The sequence below is a fragment of the Pipistrellus hanaki genome (genome assembly GCF_964339955.1).
Source record: "Pipistrellus hanaki genome assembly, chromosome: 3".
Classification (NCBI taxonomy): Eukaryota; Metazoa; Chordata; class Mammalia; order Chiroptera; family Vespertilionidae; genus Pipistrellus; species Pipistrellus hanaki.
In genome coordinates, this window is record NC_140505.1 from 110,456,234 (window position 1) to 110,479,345 (window position 23,112).

Below are 23,112 nucleotides of genomic sequence, written 5' to 3' on the forward strand. Positions count from 1 at the left end.
GAGCTAGAAACATCGATGAGAGAGAAACATCAATCAGCTGCCTCCTGCACACCCCCCACTGGGAATGTGCCCACAACTAAGGTACATGCCCTTGACTGGAATCGAACCTAGGACCCTTCAGTCTGGAGGACGACTCTCTATCCACTGAGCCAAACCGGTTTCGGCTCTTTCTAGACTTTATGACATGAGAGCTGCAAACATTTGGAAAACTGTAAACTGCATTCTTTTTTTCTTTTCTTTTCTTTTTTTTTTTTTTTTTACTTTCTCTGCTTTAAAAAAAATCTTTATTGTTGAAAGTATTACATCCTCCTCTCCCCGTCATTCCCCTCATTAACCTCTTTACTGCATTCTCTTTTAGCTCCATTGCTTAATTTTCATTTATTCTACTGTCTAGTTGTATCACAATGTCCTGTATTTCTTTTGAATTCCTAGTGGATGTGCCAGGCCAATGCTTTCTTTTATGGCTGGTTTATCAAGCCATATTTGTTCAGAATATAAAGAGGCTGACTCCTTTTTGCCTCCAGAAACTAGTGTTATTACTTGGAATATACTTGTTATATATGAAACAAGTGTTATTGGATTGAAGAATTGCTGCTTCTTATTGGGAGATTAATTTCACTTCCCATTACTCCCAACTTCATACTCCCAGCACTGAAAATTTCAAAGTGGAGCATATTGAGGTAAACTCCATTTCTTCGCATCACTTATGTACTTAATTTTTAAATTGTTTTGTAATCCTATTGAGTGTTTTGTAACTAAATTAACAACGTTCGAATGAACTGCCCAGCTCCAATGGAAATCAAATACAAGAACATGAGATTTTTTTTTATTACACACAATCCAACCAATGCAATCTTGAACAATTTTATAGAGGAACTTAAGTACAGAGTTACCACAATAGTGAGAATATATGAAGCAACTTAGGATACTACCTTGTGGAGAAAGAAGGCACCTGTATTCGTGACTGGCCTTTTGATGATGGCATAACACCAACCAATCAGACTGCTGATAGCTGGTAAAGTCTTATAAAAATTAAGTTTTGTACTAGCTGGTGTTGCTCAGTTGTTGAACCATTGACCTATGAACTAAGAGGTCATGGTCCGAGTCTCGATCAGGGCACATGCCTGGATTGTGGGCTAGATCCCACTAGGGGGTGTGTAGGAGGCAGCTGATCAATGTTTTCCTATCATCTATGTTTCTTAAAAAAAAAAAAAATATATATATATATATATATATATATATATATATATATATATATATATATAATGTATTTTACAGAGAGGAAGGGAGATGGGATAGAGAGTTAGGAACATAGAAGAGAGAGAAACATCGATCAGCTGCCTTATGCACACCTCCTACTGGGGATGTGCCTGTAACCAAGGTATATGCCCTTGACTGGAATCGAACCTGGGGACCTTTCATTCCACAGGCCGATGCTCTATCCACTGAACCAAACCAGTTAGGTCCCTATCATCTATGTTTCTATCTCTCCCTTTCACACTCACTCTAAAAAAAAAAATCAATAGAAACATATTTTTATCATTTCATTGTATTTATTTATTTCTAATGAATTTTTATTGATTGTCCAGAGAGGAAGGAAGAGGGGGACAGAGAGAAAGAGAGACTCTGTTGATAGGAAAGCATTGATTGGCTGCCTCCTATTGGGGGGACCTAGCCCACAATCCAGGCATGTGCCCTGACCGAGAATTGAACCATGACCTTCTATAAAAACATTTTTAAAAAATTGTTTCGTGAAGAACCTGGTTGTTATATTGCTGTTCTTTCTGTTGCAGGCCTTGGGAGAGCTCCAGTGCTTTGTTGCCCTGGCATTAATCAAAGATGGAATGAAATATGAGAGGCAGTATAGTTCATAAGACAAAAGCGGCATGGAGCTTTTAACAGCAAGCAACTTCTGTGTTTGGAGAAGTATTGTCTTAAAACGTGGCTGCACTTCAAAGATTCCAACGGTCATAGAAACAACTGTTGCGTTCAATAAAACCGGGGTGCCTGATGCCATTGCCTCGGAAGTGGAACTTGAGACGGGATCTAATTTGTCATACATATTAGCCAGCATGTTGGCTCTGTGAATAAATCTAATGAAGCGCCCATCGGAGTACTGAAAAGCAGTTTTAGCAGGCCACGAGTTTGACAGAATTGCAACCTCTATGTTTGGGTTACGATTCACCTATTTTGACACTTAACAGAAGATTTTTACTGTTCAGCATTTAAAATATGCTTGTCATTTGTACCAATTGACTTTTCCTGAAATTATGCCGTATTGAGTTAGTCTATTCCAATGCCAGAATCTTATTAATATATAAGAAATTTAGAAAGATTAGATGCCAAAATACCCAGCATATTACTTGTATATTTTTAGTATCATACAGAACTAAAATCCCAGGAACTCTCAACACTCTGGACCATATGTAGTTTAGCCCTTCAGTCATTTCAAACATAGAAAGTAGGGCTGATATGGTTATTTGCCTGCTCACTGCATGTTCCCATATCCCATATTCATGCAAGTATACATCAGGTTTGCTCAACTTTTTTTTTTTTACATCAAGTCTCAGAGATTACTTACTGTCTTTCTATAAATCTCATTTTGTGCTGTTATGAAAAGCCTCTATTTTTAAAATCTGCATTGTACAGAAACACATGTCTTTAATGTCTCCAGACAAAAAGCCATATGGTTAATTTTAATGTTTGCACTTGGGGTGCAACTCACAGGGAGGCCCTGAGAAAAGAATGTTGCCTTTGTCTTGTGCAGAAATATAGAATATTTTAATATTCTATATTTTAATATAACAAATATTTTAATATAACAAATATTATTTAAAGATGGAGATGCTTTATTATTGTAAAACAATTCTTAATCATAAAAATTCTGAAATTTTGATATTTTTTAAAAACTTTCTGAAGTTGCTTACCAACTTATTTTTGTTTGAACTGAGATTTTTTTCCCTTCCTACCCTCTCTTGCAAATAAAAAAAAAGTGAATTTTGCTAATGAATTGAGCACACATTTAATATTTATATGCCATTGAGCTATGATAACATAATATTTGGATACTTGAAAATTGGTTTTATTATTATTAATTGATACAATGGTAATGTATATTAATGTTAGTTCAACCATATATCTGTACTGCCTGCAAATGTGTGGTTATAGTTATGTGGGAGAAATAATTTGCCAGTATTCACCAACTTGTAAAAATCTAGTTTGAGAGCTAAACATCTAAGTAAATGAAATGAATTTATCATTAAAAACAGCCGAGGAAGTTCATGCTACTTTGGAAGTTTTACAGATGAGGAAAGTGGGGATCAAGGTCACACAGTTAAAAACAAACAGCTGGAATTAGAAGCCAGGTCCATCCGAATCTAGAGCTCTTGATTGATTTAATTTAAAAATAGGGAAATTTATATAATTTTATTAACCAATGTCACCCCAATAAATTTAATTAAAATAAAATTTTAAGGAGAGGGGATGGAATTCTGATGTGTTTAGTTATATGGAAAAATAATTTGGAGCCCAGATCACAGAGGGCAGTGTTGGGAGTCATCTGGGTCAGCTGTGGAGGTAGCAAGGGCACTGAATTCCAGGAAAAGCGATCAATAGAAATCAAGATGGTTGCTTATTATGCAATATTGCCTTGAGTTGGCTGCACTTCAGGATATCTACCAAAAATATGTTTGGTTTGGAAGGCGACATGGCACCACCCACCAGCCAATTAGAAATGCTAGCTAGCGGGGGAGGTCTTCAGACTGACGTTTAATTCACAAAAAGGATTGTGCTTGTGAATTCTGTGTCAAGGGAGAAGCAGCCTCATTCAGTTTGACTGATGTCATATATTGTAGGTAGGGGTTTAGAGCAGAGGCTATGGATTTAGATTTGGTCTCTCTAGTCCCAGGGCACTGGTTATCAAATACGTGACCTTCATCCAGTGACCTTCATCTCTAAATTCTCTGAAATGGGATAATGATAGCACTTACCTCATAGCTTTGCTGTGAGGGTTCAATGGGATGATGCATGTAACACATGGGCACAGAGCCAGGGCACTCAGTAAATGCCTATTCACAGCGGTCATTATCATCAGTGCTGTTACTCTGGTGGCTCCATGTGATGAATCATGAGGACGGGGCTCCATATATTCACTTCCTCTATCGATCTGCACTCTTACTTTCTTTAGAAGGCCACACAAGTTTTCTGGACTTCCATGTCATGATAGAACTCCACAAGAGGGTGTGCATCCCATGCACTCCTGGGCCACATAGGAAATGGGCAGAGGTGAAGGGAGAATGCCTGCCCCATTCTCAGCTCTGTTCTGTGGTCACTCGCAATGCTTTTGTGAAAGTAGATTGGTCTCTGAGCCAGGTCGAAGCCAAAATGCCATGTTCTTAAAAGTGACTACAGAAGTCCTTTGTCATATTTGTGGCCATGGGATTTTAATTTATGGAGGTGACTGAGAGAAGCCAATACTATTGAAAGAAGAATTTATTACTTACAATTCTGGAGATGAGTGGGTGTGCCATGTCACACAGGGCCACATGGGGAGCACCAGGTTTGGTGAGGAGGCAGAAAGGAACAAGAGGAAAGCGCAGGCCAGTACCTTTATTGGGTTTTCTGCAGAAAAGGCAAGGCAGGGCAGAATAAACAGCTAAAATTGATTAGTTTCAATAATTCTGGCTGGCTTTGGGTTACAGGAGTGGTCTCTAGTTGCTTGGTACCTGGCCTTGGAATGCTTCAGAGCAGAGGAATCAGGCTTGGCACATGAGAGTTAGATAAAGGAGGTGGTTGAGGCATATGGGCTCAGGTTTGGTTGGTTTGTATATAAGAGTTGTGTTCATGAGTAAAATGTTACCTTTAGGAATTAACTGGTCCTGGGAGGGGCCCTCTCTTTTTATATTTGTAAGATCCCCAAAATGTCAAAACCTAAGACACAGAAAATAAAAACAAAAACATAATTAATGCACCCATTTATCTGGCCCCTACTATCATATCCCTACTATCATACAAACTTCAAGTTTCTCTGAAAAATTAGATGAAGTCATAGGCATCAAGGTCAAGTGCACATGTTAAGCAGTTTTTGGTTGAAAAGCAAGACTTATTTGCTCCTGTGGTGGACAATGCAAAAGTAGCCTTGAATTATCTGTCAGCTTCTGTACTGTCACACAGTTTACAATCGTTTACATTCTATGCAGAGAAAAGAAAAAGAAAGACAATGACAATGAAAAGACTTGAGGAAAACACCTATTGTGGCTTATTTTTGGTGACGCTATCAGGCAACCAGCAAATTCCCATTAGTCCTGCAGCTGTCAGTTGCTAATTTAGATTTTTTTTTTTTTGCCATTTTAGAAAGGAATTTATGTTATAATTGCAGATTTCACCATATAAAATGAGACAAAGGCAAACACCACTTAGCTTCCACCCACACAAGAGCATTTGTGTTGTGAATTATTCACGTATCTGATTTTCTTTTATGGAAGCTATTTTTGAGCAGGTGTAAAAGATTTAAAAAGCTGAGTCAAATCTCATAGTGCAGTGTTTTACAGTTATGTTTGAACCAATGCACGTATTTCCAAGCCTTGAGCTCACCTATTATGGAATTATCGTTCATGCTTATCCACACTTGTATTAAATAAACTAAAAACCCATAAAAAATAGATAAACTGAAAACACAGACTTTGGGTCTATTTTATTACCACAGACTTATATCTGGTCTCTAAGACACTGCTCCTATTGCAATTTATCTTGTTTATGGGTCACTTGCTGATACAGATAATTGGGTTTTTGATACAGTAAAGCAAATATTGAGACCAGAGTATTAAAAGGATTGCATTTATTCTAAACACTGTACAAGAAAGATTTCATTCATTCTTTCTTTTTTTTCCTCTTGTTTTTTTATTAAATTATTATCTGTGTACATATCTTACCATTGCCCCTCCCCCTCCCATATATATCCTCCCTCCCCAGAGTTTTGTGTCCATTGGTTGTACTTACATGCATGTATACAAGTCCTTCAGTTGATCTATTATCTCCCCCAGATCTCCCTACCCTCCCTGCTGTAATTTGACAGTCTGCTTGTTGCTTTACTGTCTCTATATCTATCTTTTGGTTCATCAGTTTATAATGTTCTTTATTATCCATAAATGAGTGAGGTCATGTTGTGTTTCTCTTTCATTGACTGGCTTATTTCACTCAACATGATGTTCTCCAATTCCATCCAGGTTGCTGCAAATGATGAGAATTCCTTCTTTTTTATGGCAGCATAGTATTCCATTGTGTAGATGTACCATGGTTTTTGGATCCAATCATCTGCTGACGGGCACCTAGGCTGCTTCCTAATCCTAGCTATTGTAGACTGTGCTGCTATGAACATAGGGGTGCATATATCCTTTCTGATTGGTGTTTCTATTTTCTTGGGATATAATCCTAGGAGTTGGATTACTGGGTCTCCACAACCTCGCCAACACTTGTCGTTTGTTGATTTGTTGATGTTGGCCATTCTGACAGGTGTGAGATGGTACCGCATTGTTGTTTTTATTTGCATCTCTCGGATAATTAGTGACTTTGAGCATGTTTTCATGTGCCTCTTGGCCTTCTTTCTGTCTTCTTTTGAAAATATTCTATTTAGGTCCATTGCCCATTTTTTAATTGGATCATTCATCTTCCTTTTATTTAGTTGTATAAGCTGTCTGTAGATGTTGGAGATTAAATCTTTATCAGTGGTAACATTTGCAAATATGTTCTCCCATACAGTGGGCTTTCTTGTTATTTTGTTGATGGTTTCTTTTGCTGTAAAAAAGCTTTTTATTTTTGATGTAGTCCTATTTGTTTATTTTCTCTTTAGCTTCCATTGCCCTAGGGGCAGTATCAGTGAAGAAGTTCTTTTGGCATATGTCTGAGATTTTGCTGCTTGTGGATGCCTCTAGTATTTTTATGGTTTCCTGTCTTATGTTTAAGTCCTGTATCCATTTTGAGTTTATTTTTGTGTATGCTGTAAGTTGGTGATCTAGTTTCATTCTTTTGCATGTATCTGTCCAATTTTCCCAACACCCTTTATTGAAGAGACTGTCTTGACTCCATTGTATATTCATGCCTCCTTTGTCAAATATTTATTGAGCATAGTGATTTGGGTTGATATCTGGGTTGTCGATTCTATTCCATTGATCTATATGTCTGTTCTTGTGCCAGTACCAGGCTGTTTTGAGAACAGTGGCTTTGCAATACAGCTTGAAATCTGGTACTGAGATCCCTCCTACTTTGCTCTTCTTTCTCAGGATTGCTGTGGCTATTCGGGGTCTTTTATTGTTCCAAATGAACTTTTGGAGAGTTCTTTCTAGGTCAGTGAAATATGCTGTTGGTATTTTAATGGGGAGTGTATTGAACCGATAGATTGCTTTGGGAAGTATGGACATTTTGATGATGTTGATTCTACCAATCCATGAACATGGTATGTTCTTCCATCTGTTTACATCTTCCTCTATCTCTTTTTTCAGTGCCATATAGTTTTCCACATATAGGTCCCTTATTTCCTTAGTTAAGTTTATTCCTAGGTATCTTAATTTTTTTTGGTGCGATGGTAAATGGAATTGCTTTTTTAGTCTTTGTTTCTATAAGTTCACCATTGGTGTATAGAAATGCCATAGATTTCTTGGCATTAATTTTGTATCCTGCTACATTGCCCAATTCATTTATTAAGTCAATTAGTTTTTTAATGGAGTCTTTTGTTTTTTTTATGCACAATATCATGTCATCTGCAAATAAGGATAACTTTACTTCTTCTTTTCCAATTTGGATGCCTTTTATTTCCTCTTCTTGTCTAATTGCAATGTCTAGTACTTACAGTACTATGTCAAACAGGAATGATGAGAGTGGGCATCCCAGTCTTGTTCCTGTTCTTAGAGGGAATGGTTTTAGTTTTTGCCCATTGAGTATGATGTTGCCTGTGGGTAGATTTCATTCTTTCCAACAATACTAGTCATATATATATATATTTTTATCATTGATGTAATCTCTATTTATTGAAAACCTAGTAGACTGTAAGTCCTCAGGACTATTTATATTTTGACTAGAGGCCCAGTGTGCAAATTCATGCACAGGTGGGGTACCTTGGCATGGCTGGTGATCAGGGCTGATTGGGGCCATCTTGCCCAGTCCCAATGGGGGTCAATCAGGGCTGGCCAGCTGAGGGAGGGACCATGGGAGGTTGGCCAGCCGTGGGAGGTTGGCTGTGGGAGCGCACTACCACCAGGGGAAGTTCCTGCACTAAGCATCTGCCCCCTGGTGGTCAGTGCACATCATAGTGATCTGTCAACTGGTCGATCGGTTATAATGGTCACTTAGGCATATATATCTATATCTATATCTATATCTATATCTATATCTATATCTATATCTATATCTATATCTATATCTATATCTATCTATATCTGTATCTATATCTATATATAGATAGCCTTCTAACAAGCAGTTAGCTGTGCTAGGCCATACTGGAAGCTAAAATTAACAGTTGATTAGGTGACTGTCTTACTGCAATGTTTCCCAAGGTAAAGTGCATGGTTCACTTAAGGTCTGAAAATGACCCATCTGATGAACATCAAATGAATTAATCAGACAATGCAAGACTTTCTATTTTAGAGTTCCTGGATTTCACTATTACATACTTAGGCCTACTTTCTAGAAAATCTGTGCATTTATTAAAGGTTTCTAAAATCAGGTACTCATAATTTTTTGTTTTGTTAAATATTCTACTAGAGAATTCTAGAGTATGTTGAGTATTCCTCTAAGATGCTCATTACTATGCAATACTAAGGTAGAAGAATTATAATATACAATCCCATCGCATGTGCACATGTTCACAAATGCAGGCAAATAGCTGGACTTCAACATTATATGGAGGAAGGGTCTTTGTTAGTAGTGCATTGCAGATTCTACCTTGAGTTGATCATGATTTTCAATTGCTGCTATTCTTGATTTAACTAATATTTTCAAATTTTTAGTTTTGTAGTCTTTGTTATTATTGAGGTTTTCTTTTTTAATTGGAAAGTGGAATTGCTGGAATATGTTGACCACAGGAACTTTTGCCCTGCCTATGCTGACCTGAGTCAAAAAATTTGGAGAGCTAACTCTCTAGATCTGCGTTTCTCATGCCATGATTGATGTCATCAACTGTGAGGTCCAGTGCAAATGATTTGTTACTACTAGTAATTAAAATGCCAAGTTTGTGAAGGATTTATATTTCTGTATAAGTTAATGAGGACTCGCCGAAACCGGTTTGGCTCAGTGGAAGAGCATTGGTCTGGAGACTGAGAGTTCCCGGGTTCGATTCCGATCAAGGGCATGTACCTTGGTTGCAGGCACATTGCCGGTAGGGGGTGTGCAAGAGGCAGCTGATCGATGTTTCTCTCTCATCGATGTTTCTAGCTTTCTATCTCTCTCCCTTCCTCCCTGTAAAAAATCAATAAAATATATTTTTAAAAAAAGTTAATAAGGACTCAAGGTTATTCCTATCATAATACTATTCTTACTTACTGCTTTTGATATGCTTTCTAGAATGGGAGAGAAAGGGGAGATAATTAAAAAAACTAGAAATTGTATCTAAACTGAAGCTGCCTTGTCAAAGCAACATCCTGCAGTGAGTGACTTGCTGATATTCACAGGGGTGGCAATTACCAATGATTGCAGTGCTTATGCACTATGCCTTTATGGCTTTTTCAGTTGTTGTTGCTGGGGTTTTTTTTTTTTTTTTGTGTGTGTGTGTGTGTGTGTTTGTGTGTGTGTGTGTGTGTGTGTGTGTGTGTGTTTACCAATGATTGCAGTGCTTATGCACTATGCCTTTATGGCTTTTTCAGTTGTTGTTGCTGGGGTTTTTGTGTGTGTGTGTGTGTGTGTGTGTGTGTGTGTGTGTGTGTGTCTTGTTTTGTTTTTTATTTCTCCCTGAATTTGAGATGTGAGTTGCTGATGGCTTCAAGAATGTTCCCATCTTTCTGGTCTACACTGTAAGTTTTGTTTGGCATGTGTGCTCACTAACAGAACACTCATTTTCTTTTATATTTTATTTGTGGGCAACTTTGTAATACAGGAGGGGCAAGGGAACTAAAATGATTTCCCACAACTGACAGTAATGATTTCCAAACCACAGGCCCCAGAACAAAGTTGTGTCTGAAAGTTCATACTGCCATTTTTATTCTTTATCAGAAATCTGTATATTATAATTTTTCTATCTTAAACAATTATTTCTATGTGTTTATTCTTAGACTAGAGGCCCAGTGCATAAAATTTGTGCATGAGGGGGAGAGTATACCTCAGCCCAGCCTGTACCCTCTCCAATATGGGACCCCTCAATAGATGTATAAGTGCCCTCAAAGGACAGTTGGATGTCCCTCTCACAATCCAGGACTGCTGGCTCCCAACCACTCGCCTGTTTGCTTGCCTGGTTGCCCCTAACCACTTCTGCCTGCTAGCCTATCACCCCCTAACCACTCCCTTACCAGCCTTATCGACATCTAATTGCCCTCCTCTGCCAGCCTGATTGCCCCTAACTGCCCTCCTCTGTTGGCCCTGTCACCCCTAACTGCCCTCCCTTGCCAGCATGGTCCCCCTGCAGCTGTCCTTCCCTGCAGGCCTGATTCCCCCTAACTGCCCTCCCTTGCCAGTCTGGTCACCCCCAACTGCCCTCCTCTGCAGGCCTGGTCATTTCCAACTGCCCTCCCCTATAGGCCTGGGTCCCTCCCAACTGTCCTCTCCTACAGGCCTGGTCCCTCCCAACTGCCCTTGCCTGAAGGCCTGGTTGCCCTCACTGTCTTCCCCTGCTTGCTATCTTGTGGTGGTCATCTTTGACCACATGGGGGCGGCCATCTTGTGTGTTGGGGTGATGGTCAATTTGCATATTACCTCTTTATTATATAGGATGGAACATATCATTCATTGATTTAATGAGTATTTTTTCACACATTATGTGTTGGACTTAAAATGGTCAATATAGTAGACATGAGCTTGTGCTTACACTGTCTGTGCTGGGGAGGTGGGTATGGGGGAGATAACAGTGGGGATTGGGGCTGTGAGGACTGGTTGGGGAAGAGGAGGCCAGGGATAAAGATAAGTAAATAGGCAACTACAACACATGGTGTTAAGAGCCTTAGTAGGGTAAGTTTGGGGTCCCATGATGGCACATAAGGTGAGGCACAAAATCTCAATTTGAGGAATTCATGAGGAAGTATTTAACAAGAAACTTGTATCTAAGTTGAGTTACAAAGAATGAAAAACAAAAGAGAGAGAGAGAGAGAGAGAGAGAGAGAGAGAGAGAGAGAGAGAGAGCGAGCGAGCATGAGAACACACTCTGGTGTTTTTTCTTCATAATTAAAGTAATTAATTTTAAATTTTTATTTTGTTTTATTTTCCCCCATCACCATTTATACACCTATCCCCTCTTCCACCTCTACCCATCTCCCCCACCCCTGCAATCCCCACACTGTTGTCCATGTCCATGAGTTCTTTTTTTTCTCCTTTTCTTTTCTTGTTGTTGTTTTGCTCAATCCCTCCATGTCCCTGCCTCCCTAAACATATTTACCTCTCCAAGGTCTCATTTCCAAATACCTTCATAATGGGTGTTAGGGCTTCAACATAGGAATTAATGGGGAATAAAACACAGGCCTTAGCATTGTCCAAGGCAATGGTAGCTATGTGGAGAGTCCAGGACTCAAACTTAGGTTTTCAATTTTATACTCAGTGCTCTATCACATTGCCATGTTTTTACAAAACAGACAGTTTGGTGATTATTGGAACTGACCCCATTTATTTAAAAATACTACATGAGACAGTGACTTATGCCTAAATGTTAGTTCCCCAAACCAATGGTTTCTGTGGCTTTTACTTTCTATTACTCTCAGCCCACTGGTCCCTTGCATCTGGTGAGTAGGAGAGCTCATTATGTGGCCCCTGGATAATGTACCATCAACTTGAGTAGTTCATCCATCCACAAGTGGAAACAAGTAATTATGGAAGAAGTAAATCCACAGTACTAACAAGTGTCAATATTGACCATAATTGCTCATCAGGGAACACATCTGTTCAACAAGGAATATGCTTCAGGTCACCCACCAATGTTTTCTCAGCCACTGGACAAACTATATAGTAAGTTTAAATATGAAAGTTCACACAGGAACTTGCGTTTGAAAAGAGAATCTGTCTTCTTCGTGGAGCTGCTGAGTTGGTGAGAAGTAACTCAAGAGCTGATGGACACTGTGTTGTCAACATAAGGCAAAGTACTACTTGAGAATGGAGTCCACCCAGAGGAGAGCAGAGCTTGGCTTTGCTTAAGAATCTGGAGCCAGAATGTCTCTCCTTGTTTTTTTTTCAGTTATGTGAACCAAGAATTTTGAATAAAATTAAGTTTGTTTGACTTTGCTTGGGACAATTAGGTTGGGTACTATCGTTTGCAAGTGAGAGAGTATTTTTCATGTGATTCCCAGCGGGCATCTCCAAGCAGGATTCGATAGCATTCAAAGGAGGAGGGTGGATGAGGAGAGACCTGTACTCCTCAACTGCCAAGAGGAAAACTTTAAATGCTGGGATTATCCAAAGCATACGGATCGGTTAGGTCAGTTTTATGAGTTATGAAACTTAAGTCTTTGTTCTTTTTGCTCTGCTCTATAATAACCACATCTACTCTGAGCCCCACCAAAAAGTTTTAATCATGCAAAGCCTATATAACAATATATCTTCCAGAAAAAATTACACAAATTGTAGTTCATCAAAATAAAATAAAAAATTTTTGTGCAAAGGACACTATCAGCAGAATGAAAAGGCAATCTATGAAATAAAAGAAAATATTTGCAAATCTCATATATGATAAGCAATTAACATCCAGAATATATAAAAGAACTCCTGCAACTTAACAACATGGAAAATCATCCTGATTTAAAAAATAGACAGAGGATTTGAATATGTATTTCTCCAAAGAAGATATATAAATGGCCAATAAGCACATAAAAAGATGCTTAACATAACTAATCATTAGGGAAATGCTAACCTAAACTATAATAAGATATCACCTCATACCTATTATCATGTCTATTACTAAAAAAACAAATAAAACAAAAACAAACAAAAAACAAACTCAGAAAATAGTGTGTTGGCAAGGATGTGAAGAAACTAGAGCAATGGCCTGTTGGTTGGAGTGTTGTCCCATGTCATGGGTTCAGTTACAGTTCAGGGCACATACGCAGGTTGCTGGTTTAATCCCTAGTTGGGACAGTACTGGAGGAAACTAATAGATGTTTTTATCTCACATCGGTTTCTCTTTTTTCCTCTTTCTCTCCTCCTTTCTTTTTCTCTCCCTCTCTCTTCCTTTCTCTCTAAAAATCAATAGAAACATATCTCGAGTGAGGATTAAAAACAAAAAAGGAAAAAGAAATTGGAAGCCTTGGAAACTGTTTGTTGGTGGGAATGCAAAATGATGAGGCAGTTATGGAAAATGGTATGATGGTTTCTCAAAAAATAAAGTATAGAATTATCGTATAGTTGAGCAATTCTGTTTCATATATACCTAGAAGAACTGAAATTAAGGATTTGAGTGGATATTTGTACAATTATGTTCACAATACCCAAGGGGTGAAAGGAATCCAAGTGTTTGTTGACAGATGGGTGGACAAAAGGTGGTGTACACATAAAATAAAAAATTATTCAGCCTTAAATAGGAAGAACATTCTGACTCATGCTACAACATAGATGAACCTTGAGGACATTATGCTAAATGAAATAAGTTAGTCACAGAAAGATAAATACTGTATGCTTCCACTTGTGTGAGGTACTTTCAAATTTATAGAAACAGAAATGTAGAATGGTGGTTGCTAAGGGCTGGGGAGGGAGGAACGGGGAGTTTTTGTTTGATGAGTACAGAGTTTCAGACTTGCAAGAGGAAATATTTCTGGAGTTCTGGTTCACAAAAATGTCAATATAAGCACTACTGAGCTGAACACTTCAAGTGTACAGTAAATTTTACATTATGTATATTTCACCCCAATAAAGCATTAAGATTTAAAAATATCTTCCAGTAGAATGGTGCTTCAATGAAGAAACAGAAGATGCCCAAATCTTAATTAGTTGATATTGGAAAAATGTAAAGGGAGGGATGATTTGCTGTCGTGATTCAAATTCATTAGCAAAGGGTTCTTAAATTCAACTAAATATAATAATTGGTTCATATTCATACATGGAGCCTAACTATGTGAGCATTCATCTTTCACTGAAGGCCAAGAAGGAGGAATAATGGATTGTTATCAGAAGCCCCTTAGTTCTCTGCATCTTCATTAACTGTAGCAAGAAAAAAAGCCTGCCTTTATATTTAGCATAGCAATAGCTCTGCAGTTTTGTCTAATTTAACTGTCTAGATGTTTCATTTCCTCTAGTGTTCTGAATGTAGTCAACATGAATTTATTTAAGTTTGAGTAGAGATGGTCACTGGGTCCAGGCAGGTTATTCTGCTTGTTCTTCTGGATAGATCCATTCTCTGCCCTGTTCTCTGCCCCAGGACAGGTAATTGTAGGCTGTGTTACTCTCTGGCTTCCAGCAGGATTTGGCCATTTGGAGGCAGGAGTAGCTGATCAGAAGGTAGGAAGAGAGCAGTAGGGAATTCCTCCTGCTCCCTGCCTCGCTATGGATTTGGCAGTGGCCCAAACTTCCATCTACCCCTCAGCTTCTGCGGGGCAGCACTACGCCCTGGGCCATAGGCCTCATGGCTCTGAAGCACCATTTCTTCCCTTCACATTCAAGTCTAAGGGAGGTAACAGCTCCCCAAGATTGTTAGTCACAGTGAGAAACTCATTCCCTCCCCAGTTTTCTTAACCCTGCCCAAATCCTTGAATTAGTTAGTCCCTTTGTGCTTCCTCAATTAATTATTTGACCGTGCTCTTTATTTCCTAAAACTGACCAAAACAGCCAGTCATATGTCACCAACTCATAGATTGATTTGATGGTCTTATGTCCCTAAAAATAATGATACACCTAGAGAGAAAAGGCTAAAAGATCAGGTTGTTGTTGATGGTTTGATGTTTTTTCTTTCCTAAATTTGCTAGTTATATGCAAAACATTTAGCATAGTGCCTGGCCTACAATAAGCTCTCAACAGTAGCTATCATTATGGATATTGTATTGTCATTTCAATAGCCAGAGAATGGCAACCATTGTCTCTATTTATTAATTAAAGAGATAAGCCTCATTTAACTACTGATGTTTTATTTATTTGTTTATTTGTTTATAAACAACAAAAATTTATTTATCACAGTTAGGATCCTGGGAAATCCAAAATTAAGGGAACTCTGTGAGGTCTCTTTCATTTTTATTTTTAAATATATATTTTTTATTGTTGATAGTATTACAGATATCTCCCACCTCACCTTTACCCACCTCACTCTACTTACCTTCCCTGCCCCATCAGGTCTTCACTACCCTATTGCCCATGTCCATGGCTATGCATATAAATGTATAAGTTCTTTGCTTTATCTCTTCTCATTCCCAGCCCCCCAGGAGTTTTTTGTTTGTTTGTTTGTTTTGTTTTGTTTGTTTTGTTTTGTGTGTGTGTGTGTGTGTGTGTGTGTGTGTGTTTCTCATTTTGATGGAGGGCTTAATATGGGCCAGGTCATTAGTGACTTGACCTCATTTAATCTTCAGAATAGTTATATGAGTAGCTCTATGAGGTATTTACTGCAGAATTACTATCCCTGTCTTACTGATGAAGGTGCCAAAGCTTCAAAAGCATAAGTGATTGCTCCAAATCACTCAGAGAGTGAATGACAGAGCTGAGAATTGAACAGAGACTGCTGGCTCCAGAACCCTGTTCTCATTAAGACATACATAGATGGTCAGGATGACATGAACATGGTCCCTCTCTGAAGGAGAAAACAGGCATTAACAAGTAATTACAAATGTGATGCATTTTATACCAGAAAGACCTAATCTCATCCTCAGAAAAAAAGTGACATCTAGACTGAAAACTGCTCTTACTGGTTTGGCTCAGTGGATAGAGCATCAGCCTTCTGACTGAAGGGTCCTCGGTTCCATGTCAAGGGCACCAATCCCCATTAGGGGGTGTTCAGGAGGCAGCCAATCAATGATTCTCTCTCATCATTGATGCTTCTGTCTTTCTCTCCCTCTCCCTTTCTATCTGAAATCAATAAAAAAAAATATTAAAATAATAATAAAATAAATAAAAAATAATAATAAACTGAAAACTGAAGGGAATGAACCAGAAGCAAGAAATGTTGGTCAGGACTCTCACCTGCAGATGCAAGAGCAGGTTGAGCCCCACTGTCTACGTCTCACCTTGGGTTATCCTAGCAGTACCTAGCATCTTGCCCTGAACAGGGTCTACATTCAACAAGTGTTTCTTGACTCATTGAAATAAAGATATTTAATTTCTTTCCTATCGCTGACTGCTTCTGGTAGAAATCTTCCTGAGTCATTGTTTATAAGTCAAAGTCTTCCCAGTACCTTCTGAGGTCAAATTCTCCTCTCACCTACCTGTGACACCCACCAATTTAAATGGAAGTCACATGCATTTACTTGAAGGAAGAATTTGGTTGACAGAATATTGCAGAGTAATTAATGACAATTCCAGTCCCTCCAAATGCACACTTAGTTCCTGTAATCATTGTTTAAGAAGATTACATGCCACCTGAATTAGAGGCTGTGGTGTCTGAGCCACCTCCATATTTTGATAGTTATATTCCTTATCCTGTTCTCTAGTTACTTTCCTCCTCAGATTAACACCAGGTTATTATTGTGTTTTTTTCTGACACCTAGTATTCTAGGTTTAAAAGTAAGGACTACAGTTTAAGGGATTTTTTAGAAGATGAAAGTCCTTTCTGAATTAAATGGAAAGGCAAAAGATCTTGCCCAATATTGCTCCCTGAAGATTTTTCCTAATTGGAAGGACCATCAGCCCAGAATGGTTCAGCCAGGGTCTGTCTGCTGCTGACCCCAGGGATCCATCCTGGCTTTGTGTGTCTTTTCTCGATTTTCTTAGCACCATGCTCAGGAAGGAAATGTAGTTCTCTCCTGCTTAGGCTGTGTTTTTTCCGGGCTGTGAATCATCTCGGTATTCCTCTGCATGTTAAAAGTATTTTAAACAAAGAATAAACTGGTAAATATTCAGTGGTTGGAAGATGCGAGCTATAGGCTGAGATGTATTAAAAGAAAAGCCTTAAAAAAAATCCTTCTAATAATGCTCTTATTTAGCTCCTATTTCATTCACTTTTCCCCCTCCTTTCCCCTTGTTTTCTGTCTCCTCCACTCAGATTTTAAGATGGAGCAATATCGCTAAAGAGCTTGGATACTGAAGTTCTAGAGGCAGGTCAGCTATTGACTTTTACCAGCTAAGTCACTCAATTTCTCTTGGACACAATTCCATCTTTTGTTTAAGAAATATTTGTTGAAAGCTTACCACAGTAACTGTTGTACTGGGGAATCTGAGTCAAGAAAACATACCCAGTTCCTGCTCTTGTGGAGCTGACATTCCGGTAGGAAAATGAGATGTGACCACAAGGAGACAGGAACCCAACCTCATAACGTGAAGTCAGACAGATTACAGATGTTTCTCTGTCTGTGGCTTCTTTGTCTATAAAATTGGATAGCATTATTTATACTCTATCTTTCAGACATGAAAGCATTATTCAAAATGCAAAACTTCAAAGGATTGAGAATGGCCAAAACAGTTTTTAAAAATGATAAAGTTGGAGGAACTATTTTTAAATATATTTTTTATTGTTGATAGTTTTACAGTTATCTCCCATTCCCCATCCCTACCACCTTCCTTCCACTCCTCCCCTCCTTTTCCCTTCCCTGGGTTTGGAGGACTTATTCTATCTAATTTTAGGACTTACTTTAAAAGCTACAATAATCAAGACAGTGTGATAGGATATAAAGATAGACATGGATTAATGAACTGACTTGAGAGTCCAGAAATAAACATACACTTATATGATTGAGTTTTGATTAAGTAGCCAATGTAAGAATGGGTAATCTTTAATAAATCATGCTGAAATAACTAGATAACCAGATTAAGAAAAGTATTTTGACCTTTTCCTGACAACATACACAGCAGGTGCGGGAGGCAAGCAGTAGATGTGTCTCTTTCACATTGATGCTTCTCTCTCTCTCCCTTCTCCCTCCCTTCCACTCTCTCTGAAGATCAATGGAAAAAATATTCCCAGGTAAGGATTAAAACACACCCCCACCACCATATATGTTCTATATGATTCAATTTTAAAGATATTTTTATTGAATTCAAATAGGAGGAGAGTGGAAGAGAGAGAAACATCAATGATGAGAGAGAACCATTGATTAGCTGCTTCCTGCATGCCCCCCCACTGGGGATTGAGGCTGTAACCCGGCATGTGCCCTTGACTGGAATCATACCTGGGATTTTTAAGTCTGCAGGCCACTGCTCTATCCACTGAGTCAAACCAGCTGGGGTGTACATTATTTCATTTTGACAGTAAGCACATCAGTGGTTTCCTGGAGCAGGAGGTAGGAATGGAAATTGATTGCCAAGGGGCACAAGGAAATTTTGGGAGTGGTGGAAGTGTTCTAAAACCTGATGTGGTGGTAGTTGCATTGCCATACATTTTCTAAAATTCACTCACAGTTAAAATTGGTGAATTTTACTGTATATAAATTATACCTTAAGTTGTGAAAACTGTTTATTCGGGATAAATGCTTGGAGCTCATAGAAAGCAGCACATTCTAAAAGGCAACATTTCACATTTACAGAGGACAAGGGAGAAGTTGAAGAGCAATAGGAGAATTTTTGAGGCGGATCCAGGAAAAACGTCCATTCATAATGGAACCCAGAAACCCTAGGTGATCTAGCACCTGACTTGTGACACCTTCTGTGAGCACAGGCAGAAATGTCAGGCCCCAGAAATAGATTTGTTATCACACACAGAGAAATCTCTGTCAGAGGCCAAGGCTGTGGTTTCACTACTTTATCTGGCTAGATAAACCCTTAAGGCTTTCTCCTCATCTGCTCCCTGGAGGCCTGGATGTGCGAGGGGGGACTGTGCGGAGCAGCCCAGCCTTCCTGGTCTAGGTGTGACTCATTGACGTGTAATGTGTCCTCTTATTGCAATTTCTGCAGCCCTCCAGCCACTCTTAGTGTTTCTTCTTGGAATGCCATGTTTCTAGGTTCCTTGCACTGTGTGTTCCACCTGGGATTCGGATGTTTTCTGTGGTGCTAATTTCTTGACAGTATCAGCATCTCAAGCAGTAGAGTGTCAAGGATTTACTAAGTATAACTTCACACAAAGCTCCGAGAAAACCCTCAGAATCTGAGCTCATCTCCCTCCGGCTCTGCCCAATTCCATGATCCAGTCTCCCAACTGCTCTTTCAGCATTCAATTAGCTGTGATCTCTCCCAGGAGGTGTTGGTGAAGAACATGATTTCTCCTTAAAACTCTCTCTGTCTGAAAAAGCAGCTTAGAAACCCACTCATTGCTTCCTTCCACATACATAGATTCATAATATCACACCTTACTATAATTTTAAAAGACTTTGCAGAAAATCTGGACCACTGTTCTCCAAAATGTCTCCCTCAGAACTAAGGGGCGTTAATAGGTGCTCAGTGGAAAATTGGTTCCATGATTAAATATGTTTAGAAAATGACAAATAAGCAGCTTTCTATATGCTGTATACTACAAGAAGGCTCAGTATGCTCCCTTTGTTAATAATGACATAGCATGGGGCTGGGAGGTGTGGGGGTCGGGATGCAATATGCAGTGCTTGATCAGAAAAACATTTTCTCTCAAGTTGTAGAGCAGAAATAGCCTCAGAAGCACGTCTGTAACTACATATGCAATTTCAAAAGTTCTTGTAGACATGCTTTTAAAAGTAGAAAGACATGCATGTCTTCTTTTTTTATACAAGTATTTATTTATCATTTTAGATTTACTGCAAAATTATGTCCCCTGCCTTCACAATACCCATACTGTACTAATTTTAATAATATATTTTAGCTAACCTAATAAATAAAACTATTATTTCAACATTAATTGATACAAATTTATTAATGAGATACTTTCTCCCCCCCCCCCCCCCCCCCCGTATACTGTTTTAGTTTTTGCATTTTAAAAGGCGGCCCTAACTCCATTTCAAGTGCTCAACAGCCACATGTAGTTAGTGGTTACCTCACTGGGGCAGAAGAGGGTCAAGTGTCTAAGGAACATGGTTAAGAAAATGCTGATCTAGCCACACCCACTCATCATGTAGTTGAGGTTGTAGCACCCTGAGAGTCTGAAGTGGATTTCCTGACTTCCAGACCCAATTAGTGTCGGAGGTGAGGTCAGCACACGGGTTTCCTGATTCTCACAGGCTAGTTCTTTGCACCACACCATGACTCAAGCACACAGCTTTTCCTTTGTAGGAGGGAGAATTCTGGCTTCCTTCCTCTGCCCCTCAGGAGAACCCACTTCTCTTTCTTCTGAATAGAATGACAATGGGATGTAGTCTAGGGACAGGGAGGCCTGACCTTGCAGTGACGATCCACAGCCTTTCATTCTACTCTTTGCTTCTTGGCTCTCCTTGCTGCCTTTCCTTCTTTGATTACACGGGGTCCATTCTTATTTACACTCGGGCTCTTTCAGGCTACAGGGCACTGGGATTCCCAACCAGGGTCACTGTTATGGCCTCTGAGCTCCTGGGCCCTGGGGTGAGGAGGACAAAAAAAAGTCTTCCATTATAGCCCATTTGGCAAATATTTATTGAACTCCTATCACGTGTTAGGCCCTGTTCTTGGTGCTGGGGACACATAGATGAACAAAAGTATTTGGTCTCTGGAGTTTTTATTTTAGTGGTGGGAGTCAGACAAAACACAAATATTTAAATATATAGCCCTAACCGGTTTGGCTCAATGGATAGAACGTCGGCCTGCCGACTGAAGAGTCCCAGGTTCAATTCTGATCAAGGGCATGTACCTTGGTTGAGGGCACATACCCAGTAAGGAGTGTGCAGGAGGCAGCTGGTCAATGTTTCTCTCTCATCGATGTTTCTGACTCTCTATTACTAACCCTTCCTCTCTGTAAAAAACAAAACAAAACAAACACAAAACACATACACACACACACACACACAAAAAAAAAATTTTATATATATATATATATATATATATATATATATATATATATATATATATATAATGACAGATGGGGGAATAAGTGTTATTGAAAGAAAATCAAACAAAATAAGGGAGAAGGGGACTAAGGAATGGAGGTAGGTTAGGAGTGAGGGATTATGTTATTATTCTCTAATCATTATGCTTACTTATGAAAGGGGCAATTTGTTTAAGAAAAATATTCTTCTAAGCCAATTTTATCAATGTGTCTATAAATTCCCTCAACACTTTTGTGAACATGTGGGTGCACTTAAGTAAACCGTGAGAATATTAATTAGCAGCTAAAGCACAAGCTATTGACTGCGCTGAGCACATGGCATGGTTTTAGCAATTTAATTAAAAACTACAGATCTGCCAAAACCGGTTTGGCTCAATGGATAGAGCGTCGGCTTGGGGACTGAAAGAACCCGGGTTCGATTCCGGTCAAGGGCATGTACCTTGGTTGCGGGCATATCCCCACCAGTAGGGGGTGTGCAGGAGGCAGCTGATGGATGACTCTCTCATCGATGTTTCTAACTCTCTATCTCTCCACCCTTCCTCTTTGTAGAAAATCAATAAAATATATTTTAAAAGAATAAAAATAAAAAAATAAATAAAAACTACAAATCTTTGCTATCATTTTCCAAGTCTCTGAAGTTAAGATGTATCAGGAAAACAAAAATTGTCATCATGAGCTGGACACTTATTAAAATCAGTCTTCAATCAAATATCTTTTTTGTTTTACTCTAACCTCTATTCTGGCCGGAATGTCAGTCACTTTGCTGGTCACAGCCTCATTGATTGTCAGATATTTACAACATTAGGTTGCACAAAGAAAATACAAAGCAGATGAATCAGAAAGGAAACACCATTTACCAAACATGTAAGATTTCATGACGTTGAAGAAAGAAAAGCTACAAGAGTGTCTTGCAAAGGCATCGACAAATATGGATTTGGCATGATTTTACTTGTTGACAATTGAAGAAAACAATTATGGGAATAATGACAAGTTTTTCAGAAGAAAGGATTCAATACAAAAGGAACAGGAAAGGTCCTTGGAAACCAATTAAGTTCCAGAATAGTTTTTCAAAATGTATATCCTGTTAATGTTCCTGTGAAGGTCAAATATGAAATGAAGGATGTTACATTGTGCTGTCATATAGTTTTCTTTGAAAATTTTAACAAAAACATCCTAAATAATTTATTGTTGTTTTCTGAAAAAAACTACATGGTTGAAATTTTACACTAAATTTAGTTAAGTGTAAAACAACTTTATAATTTATATAATTTTAGTTCATTTTACAAGAAAAATGTTGTGATAGCACCTATTTTTTTTTTTTCAATAACATTTTGGTACATTCATTTTAAGTGGCCTCTTTCAAGTTCCAGTTACCATTGAATAACAGGAAATACTCTGCAGGTACTAAACTGAGATATGAAGAATTTCAATAATTGGCTCATGGTCACATAGCTGGTGAGAGGAAGAGGCTATTTGCAACCTAGCTGAACTGAATCCAGTCCATACCTTCACTACACAACACTGCCTCCCAGAGGGGTCACATTGGTCTAGCTTATTCTTGACAAAACTCAAACTAAAAGCCTTGCATTAAAAATATGTTTAGTACCCGTTTCTTGTGGACCTCACAGGTAGGAATGATTCTACATTAAATATTGTGGCTAAAGGTGGTCTACAGCAGTAAATGAGCACGTTGTTTATTGTCTCGCCGTCATAGTTTATACAGTCTAAAAGGTTTAAAGTCTGAACTTCCTAACTGCTAGTTACAGAATATTATCTTTGTGTTTGCTGAACCTCTGCAGGACATATCAGGGAAGTTAAACATGTCTATTATAAATGTTGGGTATCTAATTGCCTTACCTTATAGCTTAGCCAGAAGGCAGACACTAAAGAAAGGAAACCTTCTGCTCACAATGACATACTGTCTTTGTAGATCTTTTAAGCAGAGGAAAGAT

General features: G+C 38.6%; 1 pseudogene across 1 annotated transcript; it reads left to right on the plus strand.

The window, feature by feature from the left end:
* Positions 1–774: 774 nt before the first annotated feature.
* On the plus strand, positions 775–1,996 carry LOC311618822 (protein tyrosine phosphatase type IVA 1-like; annotated as a pseudogene). Its single transcript has 2 exons — positions 775–1,041; positions 1,752–1,996. The product of its transcript is annotated as a protein tyrosine phosphatase type IVA 1-like (transcript).
* Positions 1,997–23,112: the final 21,116 nt, after the last annotated feature.